Source organism: Pleurodeles waltl, chromosome 12 (genome assembly GCF_031143425.1).
Source record: "Pleurodeles waltl isolate 20211129_DDA chromosome 12, aPleWal1.hap1.20221129, whole genome shotgun sequence".
NCBI classification, from domain to species: Eukaryota; Metazoa; Chordata; class Amphibia; order Caudata; family Salamandridae; genus Pleurodeles; species Pleurodeles waltl.
The window spans coordinates 79410483-79433510 of record NC_090451.1 but is presented as its reverse complement, the minus strand read 5'-3'; the positions used below and the strand labels follow the sequence as shown (position 1 = coordinate 79433510).

General features: G+C 46.7%; 1 protein-coding gene across 2 annotated transcripts in view; it reads right to left on the bottom strand.

Moving 5' to 3' along the window:
• CSNK1G2 (casein kinase 1 gamma 2) overlaps positions 1 to 3394 on the bottom strand; it is a 153653-nt gene extending 150259 nt beyond the window's left edge. Inside the window, exon 1 of one of the 2 annotated variants that reach the window (XM_069217383.1) lies at positions 3118 to 3394. The gene's annotated coding sequence lies outside the window, so the exon portion shown is untranslated. The remainder of the gene's footprint in view (positions 1 to 3117) is intronic. The other variant, XM_069217384.1, reaches the window with a different exon arrangement.
• Positions 3395 to 23028: the final 19634 nt, after the last annotated feature.

The following is a 23028-nucleotide window of genomic DNA, read 5'->3' as shown; positions in this document are numbered from 1 at the left end:
TTGGTCTAATGATGTTTTAGGCAATGCAGTTTATTTTTATATAACTTGCTGTTGTGTTTCCTTCGTGGTGTAGTTATTGTGCCACATGTGCTGCCTGTGTTGTGCAAAAGCTTTATACATTGCCTCTGGGATACGCCTGACTGCTCAAGCCAAGCTACCAAGGAGTTGAGCAGGGGTAATCCTGGGTGTGCAGCCCTCTCACCCTGACTAGAGTGGTGGGTTCTACCTGGTTTAGGTGCATACCCCAGGCAACCAGAAACCCCATTTCTAACATATCCCCAGACATTTCATGAGGAACTTTTGCAATCTGTTGTATCAGGCTTACAGATTCATGTCCATACGCTGCTCCAGTGACCAAGTTACTTAGAAAATCAGGATTTACAAAGTGTGCCTTATGCAGATCCTGATTTTCTAGGTAACTAAGTAAGGCTGGAAAACAACATAATCGTAAAAGCACTTTTGAATAACGCCGCACCAGCAGTGGTCCTAAACTAAACTTTATTTAAACAACTAGACCTCTCTAGGGCAGGCTCTACAATCTATATTTTATGGATGAGAGAATTTCCAGAAACTGATGTTGTAGTAAGAAGCAGGGCCTCACCTGAGTCAGGTCTAACGGGACATCTTTGCACCCAAAGTAAAGAGGAATTCATTTTTCTTGTAACCAATATATAATAGAAGAAGCAGGGCAAGTAATAAGCATAATTCACAAAAATGAAGCAAAAATAATTCTATAGATTTTCATGGCCCATATGCCACCTGAAACATTTCACAGTATGTACATTAATTTAAACATGTACTCAGCAATACCTGGTACAATGTATAGTTAATTATATATTTATCACATTAAAAGTCATCTAACTCACTAAATGTCACTTTTATTAAATTTCAGTGTCGCCTCTCACACTGTTAGGTTAAAAATAAAAGGCCAACTGGCCTTAAAATTACAGAATTTTAAGCAGTACAGTATGAAGCATTGAATTAGGTAATCACTTAAGCATTTTTTTCAGCATACTTTTCTAGGCAATATATTTTCAAGTCAATGTAAATATTTGAAAACATTTTCTTGTTACATGAATTTGCAACACACGTTTACACATTCTTTCTGCAAACAATTTACGATGAAAACCATAAACAATAAAGAGGGTTTTGCCTCCCTTAGATCTATGAATACAACTGGAACTGCTTTGTTTGACACACAAAAATAAATCCATGTAGTGGTGAAGATGCTTGGGGGTAAGATTTCATATATATTTTGAGAGAGAGAGAGCGGTTCATGTTCGGTATTCCTCCCACTGCAAATATGTAGGGCTCAGGGTTGACCACATAATATCCAGTTGTTAAAAATAAAAAACAAATAAAAACGAATGAGTAAGGGTTTCAATCAAAATGTAGCGGGTTTAAGGAAGCATCTCTGATGGAAATGGGATTAAGCAAACATAACCATCCCTGGAAGCTCATATATAAATAAATGCTTGCTGCATCCATTTGTTGAGGCTCACATTTAACATGCTTACTGGAAATCTATGATTATGTTAGGGGTGCAGGATGGGCTGGAAGCAGCTTGGCACTAGAGGAGGAACTGGGGCAGACTATGTCTACCTGAACTCAGAGTTTATCTGGGGTTCAACATCGATCTTCCCAAATGTGAAAAATGTCGCCTAACACACCTGAAAGTAACACAAAAGACACCTTGTTTCCATTCAAAGACTAACCAACAGGAAGGACGAGGCAAGCGATGCAAGGATGTTCATTACATTAAAACCCAGACCCCAGAGGTCAATTCACAAACCTGGGTATTCTGCTTTTCCACTGGACCAGCACGGAGCAGCTTTAGCAGAAATAGGGCTAAAATAATATAAATAGATAAATAAGTTCAGGTTTTATCAGATGAATGTGGGCACAAAAGGGGAAAGGCCCTTGAAGATGGGAGCGGGGGTGGTACAACTTTATTCTGTGTCCACGGGGGAAGAGAAGACAACCCCATTCTTTAACAATGAGGGGATATGATAATGATAAGGGCAGGGGTGATACATCTGCCCCCTGACGAGGGCATAGAGGGTACGGCTCTATCCCTTTGACAGTGAGATATGGAAAGACACTGAGATTACTGAGAAGAGAAGAGGGTGTAGAAATGCCTCTTGAGAATGAGAGAGAGGGGGGATACAACTCATCCGTTTGCAGACAGGGCGAGGACTCTGCCCTTTACAGGCTGGGGTTGGGAGGAGCACATTTAACTCTGCACATTGGAAATGGAAAGGCAATCAATTTGCCTCTTATAAAGGAGGGTGTTCTGCCCCTAAAAGATATGAATACTATTCCTTGCAAATGTGAGGGAGGGTCTGACCTTTGCAGATCTGAGAAGGAGTACCCTGGCCCCTGCGGGCGAGATGGGGTCCTGTCCCTAGCCCCTGGGGAGAAGAAGTGATTTGGCACCCCATGCCTTTTCAAGATGGACAGAGGAATGCCTCCAGCAGTTAGAAAGGCAGGCAGGAGGGGGTTGACTATGACCCCTGAAGCAGCCTGTGGACTCTGAACCCCAGAACTCTTTCCTCTAATAGAGTGACTGATAGCTCTTACATATTGTGGAGGCACCCTGCCTCGTGTAAATGCGATGGGGCAGCTATGTCCCTAGCAGATACGTGCGGCTCTATTCTTGCCTCCAGCTTATGATGTGACTGCCTTTTACATGAGTGGGAGCTACTTAGCATTTTGCATAAGAGAGGGGTCTCAGGCCACTGCAGATGAAAAGTGTTTAAGTCCACTGATGAGAGGGGTATCTACCTCATGGGACCGACAGGGGCTTCTATTCACTCTGCCGCTTTTAAACGAAGCTTCACCTTGAATGGTATGGGGGATAGGTCTCCCACGGGTGCGAGGATCCTACCTTTGCTGAACGTATGGTGGCCCACCCTCAATGGGTCCGAAAACGTCTCACAGGGGAAGGAGATCTTCGACTTCCTCACGAGGTGGGTTAGGCCTCTTACAGATGAGTTCCCAAAGCCTACCTCAAATGGCCAACAGGAAGGGATGTGTTCACCGTAAGCAACAGGGTGGACACAGCCGTCTACCCGAAACACAGACCCAACGCCCCATGCAGGTCTAGAGGATCTTTACCTGTCGTGGACGGTCACAGGGTGGAGGCAGTCCCCTCCTGCACCATTAATCCCCTCATTCTCCTTGCTCTCTTCGCCCTGCTGTTGTCTCTTTAAGCCTCCACCAGCCAGCCCTCCATTCGACAGTAACAAGCCACCAGCTGCTCCCCTGGCGTAAGCGTCTCGCCCGTCCCCATCCCCGGCCTGCGCCACTGGCGTACCGCCCGTCCGTGAATGTGCGGAAGAATATCGAAGGAAAAAAATCAACCTATTGCTGTGCCGCCTCGCGCAAGCGCACTGACACCACAAGCAAAGGGCGAGGGGGGTGGAGGCGCTACGCCGCTGGCGTAGACGATTATTCAGAATGCGCACGCTCTGGCGAGGGGGAGGAGACGCCTCCGGCTTTACGGCTGGAGGAATGGGCAGATGGAACGAAAGACGTTAGTCGAGACTGTTAAATTCTGCATTAAGGCGCCATCTTGTGCTTACTACCGGACTGCATAAATGTTTACTTTTGTGTTTTTTTCATTGACGAAAGAAAGGAAATGAAAGGACTCCCACTTGCAAGCTCAGTATAGTAACGTTTTCCCCCAAAAAGATTGAGCTTGCAACATTATGTTTCTCAAAATATTTATTTGATTCATATGCTATCTTTGTAGGTAAAGTTTTCAGCCATTTGAAAACTTTGAAGAGAATGATTGCGGTTTCCCATGAAGTGGATCACTATTTTGTGGTTGCATGAAAGTCTCCCTTGTGTCCTATCTGGCATAGTACAATTGAAGATGGCCGCTTCTTGCGACTACTTTCTAGGCAGGGTCAACCGGTTCCTTTCACGCAGACTTCCCGGGGTAGTTTCAGCATGTTCTTGGTTTACATTTTGCAGCAGCTGCTTTACGGCGAAATCCGCGCTTTCAGTGCCAGGAACTTACGTTGTGGGAACCTCTGAAGCTTCCTTTGTAGCGCCTCGGTCTTTTGTTGTTTTTTGATCAACATGCTGCGACTAGGCTATCCAGACTTTAGGAACCTGTATATCTGAAAAACCGCATTATTTTAGCTGCTTCTGCCAACAATCGTTCCCGTCTCACTATAAATCAATATAAGTCAAAGAAGAAAAACTAATTACCACGTTTACAATTTTTTTCTATTTTCTGTTTCTAAATTTGTATGTGTAGATGCAGCTCCTCTTAAAACGGATACAAAGCTTAAGTGAAATAGAATGGTTGGACAGAATGGTTGAGAAAGGCGATTTTGAAAACAAAATGTTTAGTTTATTTAGATGCTCTTGGTCTACGTTACAGCTACAAACAATAATATTTTTCGAAACACAATTAAAACATTGACCAAATACAATGTAGTAACCTGAAAGTGTAAAACAGCATTTCATAAACTGTTTGGAAAAAACGCAAGAATGACAGCAAGGGTATCCTTTCCGAAAGGATATTTTGGAAACCCTGATTCTATGTCAGGACCGGAGGCTCAGATTATGCTTCTCTTTCTATGCTTTATTACTCTCAGCAGCCAATAACTTTACAGTAAATAAAACAGTCACATGATAAACCATAGAGATGGCCCATATAAATAACCCTGTCACATATACCCCTCTTTCTTTGCTGCTCTGCAGCCAGTTAAGTATATTCTCATTTTCTATTTACAATAAGGTGTTTTTCTAATTACGGCATTGTGTTTTTGTTGCTTGCGCAGCGTATCTGTAGCACGCGACACAGGAACAGTGTGAGTCACTTTGACCCCTCAAAGGGAGGCAATATTCGCCTGCGATTCTTTATTTGGAGAGGGCATTTGGGAGCTGGGATGACGTGATCGTTGATTGTGGCGTCCTCTTTTCATTACTTTGCTTGGGAGCGGCTCGCGCACGCATGTTCCGACTCCTGATAGTTTTGATCGTTGCAACTCATCTAAGAGCACGGGTGCGTGGGCTTTTGCCTCTGGACGATTGGCAGTGATTATTCTGGCTCCCGCTGATGCCCTGACTGAGTTTGGCAGGGTCGTAAAATTTACAGAGGCTCTGCCCAGAGCATGTACAGGCCTTGGTGTTCCCTCCACTCCCTAATTGACTTTGCACTGGCCTATATTTCTTGGGGTTTTTAGGTAAACTTTATCTTTCTGCTGCCATGCTCCCCTGACTACGCCTCAGAGACCTAAAATTTTACTGAATTAAGGAAGTATTTGGTGATTCGATATATTACTTAGACAACAGTGTAAAAATGTATAACAATGCATGAGGAAAATCATGAGGCAGATAACAGCTATTTCTATGAGGAGGACCCCTTGTGGTCTTTTTAACAAAATTTGGTCCATTCTCTGGACGCAGGAGTGTGACAGACGATGAATGGCACCCTTGTGCAAGCCATTTCCCCCTTGAAACACCATCTATATGGCTTTGCGCAACAGCAAGGTTGTCTCTCTCTCACCTCCTAATTGAGGTACCAAAGGAAATTGGCAAAAAAGCCAATTCAGTCCAAGGGGGCTCATGCAGTGGCCTTTGAAAAGTTGGCAGCACCTAAAAAGTGTACTTTCTGCCTCAGCGTACTGACACGGGGTCAGATCATTCTGAATCCACAGCCTCACAGAGTTCAGACCAGGAGGTAATCCCAGAGTCCAGTAAATGGAAGAAGAAATCACAACATCTGGAACCATGTAAGCAGCCCAAGGTTCTTACGTTCGAGTCCGGGGATATCATACACCCCAGATCCACTTCCTGGGTGCCTCCACAAGAGGCTGCGGATTATGTTTCTTCCCATAGCCACCAGGATTTTGACAAGGACGTGCAAGCACGACTGAAGTCTAAATGCCCCAGGCCTGACCTACCCGACAAGGTGACTGACACCCCAGAGGTGGACCCCACCATTGGTACCTGCCTTAAGAAGTACACCAAAGATCCTAAGAAGGGGTTAGACCGGCATGGAAAGCATGACTGGACAAGCTATTGGACATGTCGGGTCCATTGACAAAGATCTTGGTGATGGCTTTCCACTCCAAAGAATCTCAGGTACCGATTGATGTGGAAGTTTTGGTGAGGTGGGCCCAACATTCCATATGCCAGTAGTTGGGTAAAGTGAACTACGCTATTTCTAGCAAATGCCGCAAATCCATATTAATGAAGTTGGACCCTAAACCATCTGATTTAGCCTCCTCAGAGGCTGGCCCTTTGGCACCAGGACTCCTTTTTGGAGCGCAATTTTTGAAGGAGATAAGTTTGTTGCAACTTATTCCAAACAGGACAAGGCCCAGGGTTCTATTAAAAAGTCCTTCACCCACTTTTTAACAGGGCCTAATGCTTTAGAGGGTGAGCGCTCGGCCGCAGATACCAGCTAGGCCCGCAGAGAGACTATTATCAAAGAGGTAGATGTGGTTACCAGGATCAGTCCACCACCTTCTACCCTTGTAGGAACAGCAACACCAGAGGCCGCTTCAGAAAAGGGCGATTAAGGAGCAACCAGAGCTCCTTTCAAGATTCTAATACCACAGGTAAGATTTTTTCCTTTATCAGAAGTTTCTCTCGGGAGAGAGAAAACAAATGTTTATTCACAACTAGCGCAAGATATCACAGGACCCATGGGTTCTAGAGACAGTACAAGGTTTCAAACTAGAATTTTACGAGACGCCAGTGCAAACTGAACCCCCTGGCACGATCTGTATTTCCCGTCTCAAGCAGATCTTCATAGATTCAGACGCTACTAGAAAAAGAGGCCATACAGAAGTCTGTTATACACCGCAAGGTTTTACCAGTGCAATTTTTCTAGTCGAAAAGAAAGAAAGAGGATCACGCTTAGTCCTCAATTTCTGAGATTTAAAGTATTGGATACTCTACCATCACTTCAAGATGGAGGGTATCTAACTTTTAAGGGACATTTTCCAAGGAGACTGGATGGTGCAGTTAGACCTGAAGGATGCCCATCTGACCATTCCTATATTCCCTCCACACCCTATTTCCTTCAGTTTTTGTGGAACAAAGTGTGTTACGAACTCAGGGTCCTTCCCTTCGGTCTTTCTCCGCTCCCTGGTGCATCACAAAGGTAATGAAACCAGTGGTGAAGTCTCTGACGTCCCGAGGGGTTCGTCTCATCTTTTACCTGGACAACATTATTATCATGTCCCAGTGCCCTCAGAGGACTGTAACTCATCTAGAATGGACAATTGTTCTGCTTCAGGATCTAGGATTTATAGTCAACTACCAGAAATCAGTCTTGACCCAAACCCAAAACCCAGAGTTTTTGGATTTTCAGATAGACTCCTTCTCAACCTAGCTGATTCTTCTGCCACGCAAGGTGAAGAACATCAAGAAAGAAGTGAGATCAGTTTTGTCCAAGATAACCGCATAATTGAGGTCAATGGCCAGAGTAGTAGGTCTCCTAGCATCATCTATACAGGTGATTTTTCTGGGACCCCTGCGTTATCGAGCCCTTCAATGCTGGAAAATTCAACATCTGAACAAGGGTCTTTCTTATTCCCAAAAGACCTCTCTTTCGGAGGAGGCAAAGGTGCAGATCTGGTGGCTGGATCACATGGCGTCCTGGAATGACAGAGCCATTTTTGGCTCCTCTCCGGAGATGATTAAAGATTCGAATGCCAGCTGGTGGGGCTGGGGAGCCTGCTGCGCCCAAATCTCCACGGGAAGTCGATGGTCGTTGACGGAGCAGGACCTCCACATCAACTGCCTGGAACTGCTGGCAGGTTCGTTTGCAATTCAGGGTTTCTCAGCTAGAAAAGTGAATTGTTGCATTTTGCCCCACATGGACAATATTTCAGTGGTACGCTATGTGAACAAGGTGGGTAGGACCCGGTCCAAGCTGCTCACAGGGCTAGTCAAGGAGTTTTGGCATTTTTGTATGCAGAATTGCATTTCGGTGACAGTGGAATACCTCCCAGGTCAACGCAATGTGATAGCGGATGGGCAAGCTCGTCATCTCTGGGAGTTCATTGACTGGAGACTACACCCAAGAGCCTTTCGCACGCCTATTCACAGATGGGGTCCACGCAAGATAGACCTTTTTGCGTCTTGCCTAAATCGTCAACTTCCAGTTTTCTTCAGCTGGCGCCCAGACTTGGAAGTGCGGGCCACGGACGCATTTCTCCAAGATTGGAGCCCATTTCAAAATTATGCCTTTCCACCATTTATGATGATTCCCGGAGTTTTAGCTCAAGGAGACGGCAGGGAGCAGAGATGATTCTAGTGACTCCGCTGTGGAGAGTTCTACCTGGCTTTCCAAATGTTTTAGAGCTAGCATGCACCCCCCTGGGTTCTTCTACCACAGCGTTGGAACCTTTTGTTAGATCCAGGGGAGCCTTCCACACCCATTGATCGAGACAGGTTATCTGTCCTTGGTGGCCTGGCAGGTTTTGGGTAAAGATGGAATATCCCAGGCCTTTCAAGAGAAGCTCAACAGTTCATTAGTCTTGCATGGGCACCTGGTACCCACAAGAAATACGCTTCTACATGGAGACGTTGGTGTGATTGGTGCACTTCGCGGCATGCAGATCCTATTAGAGCAGATTGCCATAGGATTGTGGATTTTCTTTCCTCACCAGCTGTGGCAGAAATGACTTACCGCTCTGTGAACAAGTTCTGATCAGCCATTTCAGCCGGCCACTCCTTTATAGACGGAGCACGGCGGGGCAGTTACCCATTATTTGCAAATAGTATAGGGGTATTCAGATGTTCAATCCCCCTCAACCAAAGTATTCAGGTTTATGCGATGTTAACATAGTACTCAGATTTTTGGATTGTTGGCCAAGCAATAAATATCTATCTCGGAAACAGTTGTCAGCCAAGTTGGCCATGTTGCTTGTCTTATCTATTGCAAGAGAGTTTCGGATGGGAGGGCCTTAGACTTAGCAGGTGTGCAATTTTCTACAGGAGTTTCTTTTTAAATATGTAGAAGAACAAAATGCAATTCAAGAGTGGTATCATATCCAGCTTTTCCAGGTAAGTCTAAACTTTGTGTAGTTCAATGTCTGAAGGCATATGAAATCAGTACAGCAGAGTTTCAAACTGACATGCAGGGTCAATTATTCATTGTGTTACAAAAACCTTTTCGTCCAGTAACAGCAGCTACACTAGCTAGACAGGTGTAATGGCTGCCTAATTATGCAGGTATTGCATTTAAAATTTTGCACGCATTCTGCAAGGGGTGTTATGCCTTCCAAGTCATTTTATCTAGGGTCCTGTTTAGAGGACATTTTAAAAGCTGCAGACTTGGTCCTCTCGGCCTCCTTTTAAAAGTTTTTACTGTAAACCAATACTAGATGTGGCTTCAATTGTGATGGATCAGCTTTAAACTAGCATAATCAGAGCCTCCAGTCCAGACATAGAATAAACATTTTTCTAGCATTTGCAACAAATAATTTTCAATTCTATTGAGGACACAGAGGCGAAGATTATTGCACCCATTCAGTTACAAAAATAGTTTAGCGGTTTTGTTTTTCATGTTCATTATAATGTATGATGGTTATGTATTCATATGCTACATACTGTACCTTCCCTAACATTTGAAGTATGGTTGTTTCTGTCTGATTCTACACACAGAGGGTTGAATGTGAAGATTACAGCTTTTTGTTTCTTGTTTTTTCCTTTTAGGACAGGATGACAAATGATCGCTGTTACGCCCCTGATTGCTAGGAGCAGTTGGAGTGCTTGGCGTACTGGACAGTTACAAAAGCAGGAACAGTCGAGGGCCAGTTTTTCCCCTGGTTTTCTGCTGCCTTCTAGTCCTTGGGAAGTGGTTATTTCCCTCGTCGAGTTTGAGTCTTTGTTGAAAAGTTTCTTTGAATGTTAATGACATGGATTGCAAAGAAAGAGGAGAAGTATATGTGACACTCTTTGGTTTACTACGTGAATGTTTTGTTTACTGAAGGTTATTGGCTCCTGAGATTCATAAAGCATAGAAAGAAAAGCATAATCTTCACCTCCGTGTCCTTAATAGAATTGAAAATTCTTTGTCACAAAGGCTGGACATTTTTTCATTGATCTGTGCCCACATTTCCTGATTTATGGTCCCAGAAATCCCTTCTTGGGCTGATACATTTATAGCAGAATAAAAGCAGATTACGAAATTCATTCAGAGACTTTTACTCACAATTACGTTTGCTTTGCTGAGCTGGTGATTTTTTTTTCTAATACCGTCTAGGGGTATAAACGAGGCTCACTTATAATGGGGTATTTAACAAAGGGAGCTGGCATAAATGTTACAAAACATCCCTCATCTTACTATGGTGCTGAAAACTAGGCTAAGTACAGCCCCTTCCACAACTGACTCTCCAGATACCTAGGGTGAGGAGTCACAAGGAGTTAGTCTGGGGTACAAGCACTCAGAACTCAACTGTCAAGCAAAAGACAAAATAACAGAATGTCCAGCACAGTTATCTTTTATGGAAAATGAAAGCATTCCAATTTCACAGCAGAACCACATAATCCAATGGATACATCATACAGGGTTGCAATATAAGTGCATCTAATAAATATGTGCTACACCCCCATCTTCCAGTAGCTAGTCACCCTCTTGCTGTGGTTCAGATCCCACACCTAGTCCCCAACAAATAATGGGGCACATGTACGTACCATTTTTCTTGTCGCAAACGGCCCGATTCGCAGAATCGGACCGTTTGCGACAGGAAAGAAACATTTTGTTATATACAAACCCTTTTCTGTGATTTGGTAATCTATTTACCGAATCACAAAATAGGTTTGCGAGTCGCAATTAGGAAGGGGCGTTCCCTTCCTAAATACGAGTCGCAGCATGATGTAGCATTGTTTTGTGACTGTAAATGCGATCACTAAACAATTGCAGTAAGCACCAGTTTCAAACTGGTGCTAACCCATTTGCAAACGGGAAGGGGTCCCTCTGGGACCCCTTCCCCTTTGTGAATGGCAGCAAAAACGAAAAGAAAACCTTTGAGGCAAACGGGCTGCATTTAAATAAATAAAAAAAGACTGCTTTATTTAAAAGCAGTCACAGACATGGTGGTCTGCTGCCTCCAGCAGGCCACCATCCCTGTGAGGGCGGTCATTCCCAATAGGGTTGCAAATTGCGACTTACCTCATAAATATTCATGAGGTAGGTCATTTGCGACCCCCTTGCGAATCGCAAACAGTGTGAAGTACACTGTTGTACATAAGGTTTGCGAGCCGCAAAACTTGAGGTCGTACTTCTGGCCCTAAGTGACTATGCAAATCAGTTCAATGTCTTTTTTGCTCCTTCAGCAAAACGTCAATGCAAAAAAGCCTTTAGCAGTTGTGTAAGACTTAACTGCACACATTTGTCTCTGGTCTCTATTTATCTGCTGGTTAGTGTTAGCAGTTTGTGCTCCCATTATCGTGTTTGGAGACTGCTCAAGCCACCTCTCTTGGGACAATGTTTGTGTGGACATGACCGTTAGACTTATCTCCTTGCCAACACTGATTTTCTGCAGCAGTATCCCTTCTGGTCAGTTATAGAAGCAGCTCAGATACAGCAAGAACAGCATCCAGGCGAAGTCCCTTGTGGTGGTGTCTCTTTGGCAGATACAGTCTCTGGGCTTCTTGCTTCAGGGCTGATGGCTCTTCCGCTCTCCTCGTTGGCAGTGACATCACCGCTTACAAACTTTCTGTAGACTACTTGACGACATTGCAGTACTTAGTCTTGCAGCTTGCGCAAAGAACCCAGGGGGCAAGCACAGGTTGCTTCTGGGCTTCTCCTTCTGGACAGTCTCTCTCCAGTTGCACGGCCAAACATACTCCTCTCTCAGCAGGCTGTCTTCTAGCCACGTTAGCCAAATCCTCAGCTCCTTCAGCAGACTTCAAGTTATGTATCTTCATCACTGGGAGACCGGATGTCAGGCAGACACCAGCACTGGTTGTACAACTGCGCTTCAAGTGCTATGTGGAGCACCTCCTTTCTAGGTGAAAAAGAACCTGGGACTGGAACGAAGGTGAGTGGTTTTGATCAGCCTTTTATGCGTATTTTCCACTAATTCAGGAGCAGGGCTACCCTCGTCACAGATGCAGTATTCATTTTCATAGTAAAGGAATTTCTAATTTGTGTAATACTGAATAAGTTTCAACCCCGCTCGCAGTGACAAAACAGGCACTAATCTAACAATAAAAGGATGAGTGTGGATGAAACAGTGCTGAAAAACCAGAACACTCATAACATCTCAGAGGTCAAAGTAACTTTGAAGTACAGAAATGCATCTTCAACACACAAGTTCAATACGATGCGCTGGAGCAATTTATTCAAGGGTAATGTAATGCTCGAAGAATTTGGGAAAAGCATCTGTGCTACTCCCAAAAAATCCAGGAACTGACCACACTTTGTTGTCACAAAATGCCCCCCTTTTACCAGTCTCTCTGCTTTCAGGGTTCGGTCAATCCATTTCATAAAGCAAAGCCCACTTACTATACCAGTATAGCTGCAGCCCCACGCTTCTTAGGTTGCATTATATATTGAATTTGTTGCAGAGTACAATGTACTACCTGAAAGTGATAGGCCAATTTGAGATTAAAACCACAATGTTGTTGAGAACAGGCATCCATGTAACTGAATCAGTCCCTTGGAATTCTATACATAAACCTATTGCGTAATGTTTTGTTGACTGGTTCGGACTGCCTTGCTCATCTCTTTACGCACGACTATTGTTACCCTTTATTGAATCCATGCTGTTTTGTTAAGCGTTGTAATCCCCTAGGCTTCTTTGCGCTACATTAATTTGCAAGTAAATAAAATGCATTTCTTTAATAGTACGACGTTATTAGCTTGGGTTTGGACAGAAGTGGACTTTGCTAACTCTGCTTAATAACATCAAACTATTTTAAAAATAGTGACCGATATGCAATGAAACAGGTTACATAGCAGTCAATCACAAGCCATTGATGGTGTCTAAAATGGCCGGAATGCTCTATTACTTACTGGTAATCTTCATAATTCCTGTTCGTATTGTCCTCGGTCCATTCATTACTAGTCAGATAACCCTACCTCGCTAGCAGAAAAAAACCACAAAGAATGGAGGGAACCCTCCCCTCCCCTCCCAATGGGAGTACTTAAGGCGTACTTACCCAGCATTCCACCTGAACTACCAAAGACAAAGGCCGACGTCCAGGAGGGATGTAATGAACGGGCTGAGGACAATAGGACCAGGATTAATGAAGACTGCCAGTAAATAATAGAGTATTACCCCCAGGTACCACCTGTCCTCGTCCCATTCATAACTAGTGAGGAACCGGCCTTCAGAAGAAATCAGCCCCAGGAATGAGGTCGCCTCAGAAACAAGGAAAAGCAGCACTACAAGGGGCAACCACATACAGCCCAGAAACCACTGAGGAGGACAGCGACCAGGAAACGCCTCGGCCAACAAACCGGGCAGAACCCCCAACAAGGGCAGGAGAAGACAAACAACAGAGAGAGGTCCAAACAGTGACCAAACAGCCAAGAGGGAACCAACCAAGAATCCACAGAGACAGCCCACTAGGACCACAAAACAACCCAAGAGGACCCCAACAGTAAGGAACTGCAAAGGAGACCACAACAGGGACACTCCAAGGAACCTAGAAAACCCCAGCAGGGCGGAGCAGGGACAAAAGATGAGAAGAAGGAAAAACTGGGCAAGAAAGAAAGACCCAATCAGATGGATTCAAAACTCCCCTGGAAGGCCACCGGCCAATAAGGGGCAAAAAACCCCAAAACAAAACAGAAGAACCACCGGTCCAACAGAAAAAAGAAACAAAATCCCAGGCGGAAACCAAGTGTATGAAACTGGCTCTGTATATACTATATCAAAATGAGATGTAGTGTGCACAGAGTCCAGGGGTTCCCCAGAGGTTTAACAGAGGCCAAAGTAGATAATGCTAATGCTCTCTTTTGTGGTAGTGTGGTTGAGCAGTTAGGCTTATCAGAGGGTAGTGCCAAGCATTTGTTGAACACACACAGACAACAGAAGTAGCACACCCTTAATGACTTAACTCCAGACCAATGGTTTTTATATAGCAAAAATATATTTTCTTAATTTATTTTTAGAACCCTAAGATTCAAATTGCAGGTAAGTTTAAAAGTTTCATATTTCACACAAGTATCAACAGTACTTTGTTTGAAATAGGTAAGTAATACAGTTTTTGAAATATTGGCAAAAATCTGTTTTAAAAATGGACAGTGCAGTTTTCAGAAACAGTTACTTGGGGAAGAAAAGTTAGATCGGTTTACAGGTAAGTACAACACTTACAGTTTCAGTCTCCAGGTTTTACGAAGTCTACCAGTTGGGATTCAAATTAACCCCAAACACGCACCACCAGCAACACAGGGCCAGTTGGGTGCAGAGGTCAAAGTTGAGTAATTTAAACGTGGGCTCCTATGGAGAGAGGGGGTACTCGGAATCAGGCCTACCTGCAGGTAAGTACCTGCGGCTCGGAAAGCAGACCAGGGGGGATTGAAGGAGCACTGAAGGGGCCAAAAGTAGGCACCAAACACACACCCTCAGGGAAACGGGCAGCTGGGAGGTCACAATCGCCTGGGGACTCTCTCTAGCTGGTTGGGCCACCTGGACACCGGCCACAGGCATCGGGTGCAGGGTGGACAGGATTCACGCATCCTGGGAGGTTCTGGAGTCTCTTGGCTGTTGATTCTTTGTGGACAGGGCTTCTGTCCTTGGGAGTACACGTCCTCTGTGGTGCAGGGCAGTACTCTGGAGCTCGGCAAAGGTCGCTGGTCCCGCTGGATGCGTCATTTTCTTTGTGCAGGTTCTCTGAAGCAGCAGACAGGCTGGTAGGGCTGGGGCCAAGACAGTTTGTGTTGTTCTTCTTCTCTGCAGGGGATTCAGCTATGAAGTCCTTCTTCTTGTGAGGTCGCCAGTAATCTTGTGAGCTGGGTTCAGGGAGGCCCTTAAATCCTAGATTTAGGGGCATTTCAGGGGTCAGAGGGCAGCAGTCAATGGCTACTGCCCCTAAGGTTGGCTACACCCTTCTTGTGCCTACTCCCTTTGGGGAGGGGAGCAGAAACCTAACCCTATTGGTCCCTGTCCTCCAAACCAAGATGGAAGATTCTGCAGGGAGGGGGGTCACCTCAGCTCTGGACACCTTAGGGGTGGTCCTAGCTGGGGTGGTCACTCCTCCCTGGTTCCCCTAATTCTCCTACCGGACTTGCCACCAAAAGTGGGGCTTTTTCTTGGGGCTGGGCAACTCCATTAGCTGGAGTGCCCTGGGGCACTGTAATCCGGGGCTTGAGCCTTTGAGGCTCACCCCCAAGTGTTGCAGTTCCTGCAGGTGGGAGGTGTGAAGCACCTCCATCCAGGACAGGCTTTGCTTCTGGCCACAGAGAGCACAAAGGCTCTCATCCTATGTGGTCAGAAACTTGTCTGAAAGTGGCAGGCTGGCACAGACTGGTCAGTTCTGCACTAGCAGTTTGGGTAACATACAGGGGGGGGCATCTCGAAGATGCCCTCTGGGTGCATTTTTCTATAAATCCCACACTGGCATCAGTGTGGGTTTATTGTGCTGAGAAGTTTGATCTCAAACTTACCAGTATTCAGTGAAGCCCTTATGGAGCTGTGGACTTCGTAATGACAAACTCCCAGACCATATAGTAAATATAGCTACACTGCACTTACAATGTCTAAGAATGGAGTCAGACACTAGGGGCATATTGCTCATGTAGCTATGCCCTCACCTGTGGTATAGTGCACCCTGCCTTAGGGCTGTAAGGCCTGCTAGAAGGGAGACTTAACTATGCCACAGGCAGTGGTTTGTGGGCATCGCACCCTGAGAGGGGTGACTTGTCGACTTTGTCTTTTTCTCTTCACCAGCACACACCAGTTGCAAAGGCAGTGTGCATGTGCTCTGTGAGGGGTTCCCCTGGGGTGGCATAATACATGCTACAGCCCTTGGGGACCTTCCCTGGTTACAGAGCCTTTGGTACCATAGGTACCTTTTACAAGGGACTTATCTGTGTGCCAATTGTGGAAACAAAGGTACAGATTTTGGGGGAAAACACTGGTGCTGGTGCCTGGTTAGCAGGATCCCAGCACACTTTAAATCAAAGTTGGCATCAATATCAAGCAAAAAGTGTGGGGGGTAACCATGCCAACAGTGGCTCTTTCCTACACAGTCTTAACACAGAAACAAGAGACCGGAAAACGGTCACCCGAAAACCCCTCAGGAAAGCCCATGTAGGCAGAGAGGTCAAAAGAGCAAGACAAAAGAGGCACCATGGAAGACCCAGCACAAGCACAGAGAGCACCCAGGGCGAGCCCCAAGACACGGGAACCCCACGCCAAAAAGGAAGAAGAAACAACCAACCACAGGACCTGCCCACAGACAGCAAGCCCTCAGCAGGGGACCCAGGAATAGGGAACACAAATCCACACTGAGTGGCGCAACAGCCACATCCCTCCCACAAAAATCCAGCAAAGGCAGGGACTCAGAAGAACAAAGGAAGACAGCAGAAGGGCACCCCCAAAGCACAGAACCGAGCCAGGAGGAGAGCCAAAAAGAGGAGGCAAGATGGCCCCTGTGCAAAGGACCCAAAAGAGGACAACACCCAGGCCACAACAACAGAGAAAGACAGGAGAAAACAAAACAGACAGTCGGGCGACCCGGAACACCAGGGATGGACCAACAGCACACAATCACCATCAGAAACCAGCACCCAGCCTGCAATAATTTCCAGGGCCCAAGGAGGCTAGCCCAAGATCTGGGAAGCGGCCAGCGGTATCCAGAGAACCAGAGCAAGGGAGCAAACCAAACAGCACCCACAGACAGAAGACACCCTCACACCAAAGGGGGACCACAGACACAACCCTCACACCACAAGAGAGAAATGATCCTCAGAGCCACAACAGTGGTAACCAGAGGCAAACACCAGGCCAGCTGTAGGGACAAACCAACACCCACATGGCCACTCACTTGTCGACCTGACAGCAGGACCCAAAAGCAGCTGCACCGGAGGAACACAGGAGGAAATCCCCCAGAAGGGAGAAGCCCTGAAGGAAAAGGAGGGAGCAGACCCCAGCCAGTGAACCACCAGGCAACCAACCACCAAATAAAGACTGAGGCAGATACAACTGCCCCACTCCCAGCCCCTCCAGCAGCCCGAGCAGCCAAGGAGCCAGGGGAGAAAGAGAAAGCAACAAGAGGCCAGGGAACAATGAGCCGAAAGGAGTCACAAGGCCTGCAACCAAAACACAACCAGGCAGGCAGCACGGAAAACCACCAGGACCCAGCCATGCCAACAGGAGAGAGACTCCTACCCCCATCAGAACATACCAAAACACGCCCAGAAGGGGAAGGCACACATGGCAATCCTCCAGGACCCACCAACACCACCAGCGAAAGGGGACCAGCAAGGTAAAAAAAAAAAAAAAAGAGCAGGAGCCCCACAAAACAAACTGATTGCACCAAGCTGTCCAGACATGGCCACCGGCTGGTACAGCAGGGCTTCCCCAGGGGAAGCCCCCACATGGGACCCACCGGTAGGACCAGGCAGGTGCACTGGCACTGGTGGGAGCCAGCTACCTCCGCAGGGGGGGAACACGGCCAGCTGAGGCCCCAGCAGTGCCACAGAACGGAAAGGAATACTAGAGGAACCCACAGGCAGAAAACGGGGCAAAAGACCACATAAAAATAGCCAGCCTTGATGGAGACGAAAAAGAGCAAGGCCCGTCAGCCCACGGACAGCAGAAGAGGCCCACAAAAGGAGAGAGGGTGGAACTGAAATGGTCCCTGAAGGAGAAAGGGGGGAACAGGAAACACCAACCATGAGGCCTCCAAAACCAACAAAGGCCCAGGCACACCCCAAGAGCCAGAACTCCAGACGGGAGGGGAGAAAGCACCCCCCTCTACCCGCCGAACGAGCAGAAGAGAGCAAACACAGGTGCATCCCCCGTACAAAACATGAAGTGCCCACAGGGATCCCACCCAAATGGGGAGGACCCTGGCGCCGAGCAACACACCTGCAAGGGTGAGACCAAGTCCTGTGCAGACACGTGGACACAGACACAGGGGCGCCAATGGCAAAAACACAGAGCGGGCCTGAACAGGGAACCCTACGTGCTCCCGGAAGCCGGTAGGCAAACCTGGCACCGGAATGGGGAAAGGAGGAGCACACCATAAGCAAGGCCAAAAAAAGAAGCAAGCCAGGGCCCCTAGAATACACGCCTCTGGCGTACCAACAGACCAGCTGCCAAACTCACAGGACCATTGCCCGTGTGTAGATGAAGTAATGAAAGGAGAACACAGACATTGGAGAGCACAGGTCTGGCTCGGCAGCAGTACAACCAGTGCCACCGCACCAGGTTCAGACACTGGGCTGAATCAATGGACTCCCACCCCACAGGAATGCAGCAAAAGGGGACAAGGATGGAGGGAACTAACAGAACGGCACCAGGACCAGTCCGAAAAGAATCAAGGGAGACTGGCATAGTCGCTGACTGAGGGAGCAGAAAGGGAGTACCAGAAGCCCACTTACTCAGTAGAAAAAAGAAACAACCCAGGACCCCATCAAACCATGCCGAGCTACAGAAGAGCAGGGAGTAGCAGGGAAATTACCAAAGCCACATCTGGACCTGGACCAGAACCCTGAACTTTCTTTATGAGGTGCTGAGACTGCACCCACAATACCAAAGGGAACCCCACACAAGACACAGCATAGGTCAGATGACTGCTGAGGAGGGCAGAAAAGACTGCCTGCATAGCCATGTCAGCAGTCAAAAGAAACCCACACAACAATGGGACGCAGGGCGACCAGGAAATGCAGGGCGGGAAAAGAAAAGAGCAGACAGGCCTTACATGAAGAATGCCAGGCCCCCGGGGAGGAACACAGCAGACCAAGACTTGTGCACGCAGCACCATGACCAAACTGCCAAGGCGGCATGCAACAGAAGCACACACTGCCTGACTTCTGGACTGACATGAGGCCTGAAAGCACAGGCCCCGCCAACAAGCACGCACACAGAGGTCCTGGCCCCAAGCAGGCCAGACCATGGCTGGGGAGAAGAAAACCAACCCGACCTAGTGGAGCCAAACTCCGGGATGGTGGGTGGGGGAGGATTTGCGCGGCTCTAAGACTGCAGGGTCGTGTGCAATGCAGCTATGCAGATCCCACCCACTGGCAGGAACAGGAAGCCGCACACACTGGTGGGAAGCCGGAACGGCCCATGCCGGAACAACATGACAAAGTCAAGCCTGCTACAAAAACGCCCACAGCCTACACATCAATCCAGGCCCATAAAACACCGAGGTCATGAGCACCCACAGCACACCAGGGTCCTGTGCCCCCCTCACTCCAACAAGCAGGGGACAAGAACACTTGCAGGAAAAGTGGCAACAACCCTGCCCCATGGGTGAAGCTGCACCCGTCACCAGGAGCGCAACCCAACAAGCAGAGGTACCAGGAACACTCACCACGGGGAAGCAGAACTGCATGACCACCGGTGACCCAATGCCCTGACACCACCAGCAAGGAAACCAGGCTACCCTTAGCACGCACTCCCCCTCCACCCTCACCCAAGCCATGCGGGGAGGGAGGGGGGAATCCAGCCAGCAGACACCACCGCCCAAATGGGATGCTGGATGGCCATGAGAAACGCAAACCAGGAGGAGCCCCAGCCTTGCAGGAGCCACACTCCTTCCTTGTCTAGAACATCCTGTCGGCAGACAGAACAAGCATTTGCAATACACTAGGGTCTCGCATTTCTCTGAGTTACAGCTATTAGCAGTTGTAAACTCCCAACCGGATTTTTCTTTCCACATTGAAAGAAAAGAACTGCACGATCGCGCTGTTACAGTTAACTCGTAATGAAACCTATCAGCAAAAGTGCAACTATCTACGTAACCGGCAAAAGTGCAATTAACTATGTAACAGGGTCGATGTTATGCAAAGCGCTCGACTTCTGCCAAGCGAGATAGCGCAGCGAACAAAAGACAAAAGGTAGTCCACAAACCGGACGGGAAACAGCGAGCCTCACATGTTTTCAGCACGTGGTCGCTGCGCTCGAGGAGGGCTAACTACCGGAAAAGGAATGACGTATGCGTGCCTTCCACCAATGAAAGCAAGCAGATTTTAACAGGCAAGCCCACGAACCAATGAAAGACAACTGACGTGACGTGAACAGGGCTCCGAGCCCTCTTCTATCTCCTAAAGCGTTTTGCAAGTGAAACGCATACAACGCAGGCTCGACCCTAAAAAAGAACAGGTGGAATGGTGGGTAAGTACGCCTTATATACTCCTGGTGGGAGGGTAGGGTTCCCAGCATTCCCTGTCCTTTTTTTCTGTCGGAGAGATAGGGTTATCTCACTAGTAATGAATGGGATAAGGACAGGTGGGACCTGGGGATAATCATATACTGCTGGTCACAGAGTAATCTACCAAATAAAGCATTCAAGAACACCAACAAATAAAACTCATCTTGAAACATAAGAGTTTGTTTCATACATAGAGGCTTAGCTTTGGGGGGGGGGGAAGGCTATTATACCTCCCTCCTAAATGTATTTTCTGATGAATATATGGGTACAGGTGCTTTCGGATGGGTATGGTCAAGTGTCTGTCGGATTTCACCTGGTGTTTTTGCATGCACACACTGACAAACACACACACTCATCTCTGTTTGAAAGCTCTAAAACGTTAAATTTTACAAAATATTGCGTTTTTTTCCTCACTTATCACACCATCAAAACCATTCCTCTCCACTGCTTTTTAAGCCCCTCTTATGCGCCGGCTTGTTATATACATTTTAACATTATATGCCAGCGTGATTGTCTGGAAATCGGAAGCTCACCCTAACCCCCCCCAATCTTACGTACCTTGCTACGCCCCTGTACATAGAGGGCAGATATTTATATGTCATAGATATAGAAGAAAGACATGAGGCCAATCACCAATACATAATAGAAAATATCAAAACGCAAATAAAAAAAAAGACACTTCTTCTACATCTGGTTAGTCCTTGAGATTTTTGTATTGTATTGTAATCGTATTTATATAGCGCTTACTACCCCTGACGAGGCATCGAAGCGCTTTTCGGTGAGTAGCACGCTACTCTGGAACCTAAAAAGAATTAGTGATGGATTAGTATTGGGAAATAATGAGTACAGTTTTAGTATTATTATTAGTTAATTTGAGCCGCTGATATGAGAGTTTGTTAGTTCGATTGACTGGAGTAATGGAGGGGTGGAGGAGGAAAGAAATCCAGAAGTATTAATTGGGAGTATGTCCTTCATTTACTCATTCCAAAGGCTTGGGATGAGTAAAGGGGGATAGAGGAGGGAAGAGTATGTGGAAGGGTTAGGGAGAGCATAGTAGCAGGGTGAGATAAATGCGGGAGAATTTAGTAGGGTTGTGTGGGAGGTCACGGTGGTAGAGTGAGGTTTGGTGAGTTAGATGTGGAAGCGGAGGGAAGAGCTTAGGCAGAGTTATTTAGGAGATGAAAGTAGTAGAAAGGATTTGGGATGAGTCAGAGTGAGAATGGAGGATAGTTTGATAGAGACATGACATATGATGATGGGTAGATAAGTGTGATATAAGATGAGAGCAGGGATTCATAGATATTTAGTATAACAACCCACCCATGCATGCAATGACCCACGAACATGCCACGCACAGAAACAACATATACGCATACATACATACATGCACACAAACACACATGAATACACACACATATGCACATACAATACATAATTAGAACCATGGGTAAAATATACTTAGTCAGAAAAGGTTTAAAGAGAGTGTGTGTATTTTATTGTTATGACATAGTAGCGATACATATTTTCTAAAGAACTATACATAACAAGAAATATACACATAATCTGAAAAACATATTTATCAACATAGGCATATGCAGTCCATAGTTGTTTGAATATGGTGGTTACGAAGGAAAGAGCCAAATCGTGAGTAGTTTTCTGAAGACAAGAAAGTTATCTGTGGCTCTTATAGTTGGGGGTAATGAATTCCATAGTTTGGCTGCTTGAACGGAGAAGGATGTACCACCTACAGTCTTTTCTTATATGGTGGTGTTCTAAGTCTTGGTGCCAATCCTGAGCAGATTTGCTTCAGTGCACGGTATCCCCAATTTCCCCCATCTTATCCCCTCTTTCCCTCCCATTCTGTTTTTTTTCGGCCACTTTTGTCTACGTCGGCCCTCCTAGCCATATTAGCGTTCAATAAAGTGCCACACAACTAACTAGCGCCTAAAAGTTCATAAGCGAGTGCAAGGGTATCTGGGAGAGTCGGAACCCACCTGGCACGACCTGGTGGTTGAACACTGCCGCCTTTGAGCGCCTGAGGCCGTCTGCCAAGGGGCGACCTATGGGTGGCAGGCCGCAGCGGGCGCGGGAGAATGGAGGCGCTGTACTGGAAGCCCCAGAGGAGCTAGCGGGGGCTGGGGTCAGCACGGCAGAAGAGCCGAGGGACCTGGGCAGCCATGACTGACAGTAACAGACAACCGCGTTTCGTGGTGTTTCGTCTAAAGCTTCGTGGGAATGATGAGCCAACCCACGAGACTGAGGGAAAGTAGAAAACGAGCAACGTAACAGCACACGGCCCGACTCACAAACATTCTGCGCACCCACTTTTATCACTGGCGTTAGAAAATGCAGTTTCCAGGAGAAAAAAAAGACTTCTGTTTTTTCACGGATTCTTCCGATAGTTACGAATTTTTTTTAGATGCTTAAATATATAGCGCCAACATGATGCCCTGCTACTGCTTCAGGTCTGTAGTAGGCTCCGAGAAACCGGAGCAACTTTGGGTGTGTGGACAGGCAACAATGTGTGATGCTGAGCTTGAAGAAGGGATGGGCACGTATCTCTCCATTTGTGAGGGGGCTGTATTTTATTCTAATGTATTTTAGACTATTTAGCGCTTCTTACACCTGGGGCCACGCAGCGCTCCTATTTGCATCAGGTTCCTGGACAAGCTTTGAAGTTGTCAGGGTGTCAGTAGCAGCGTGGGAAGTTAAGAA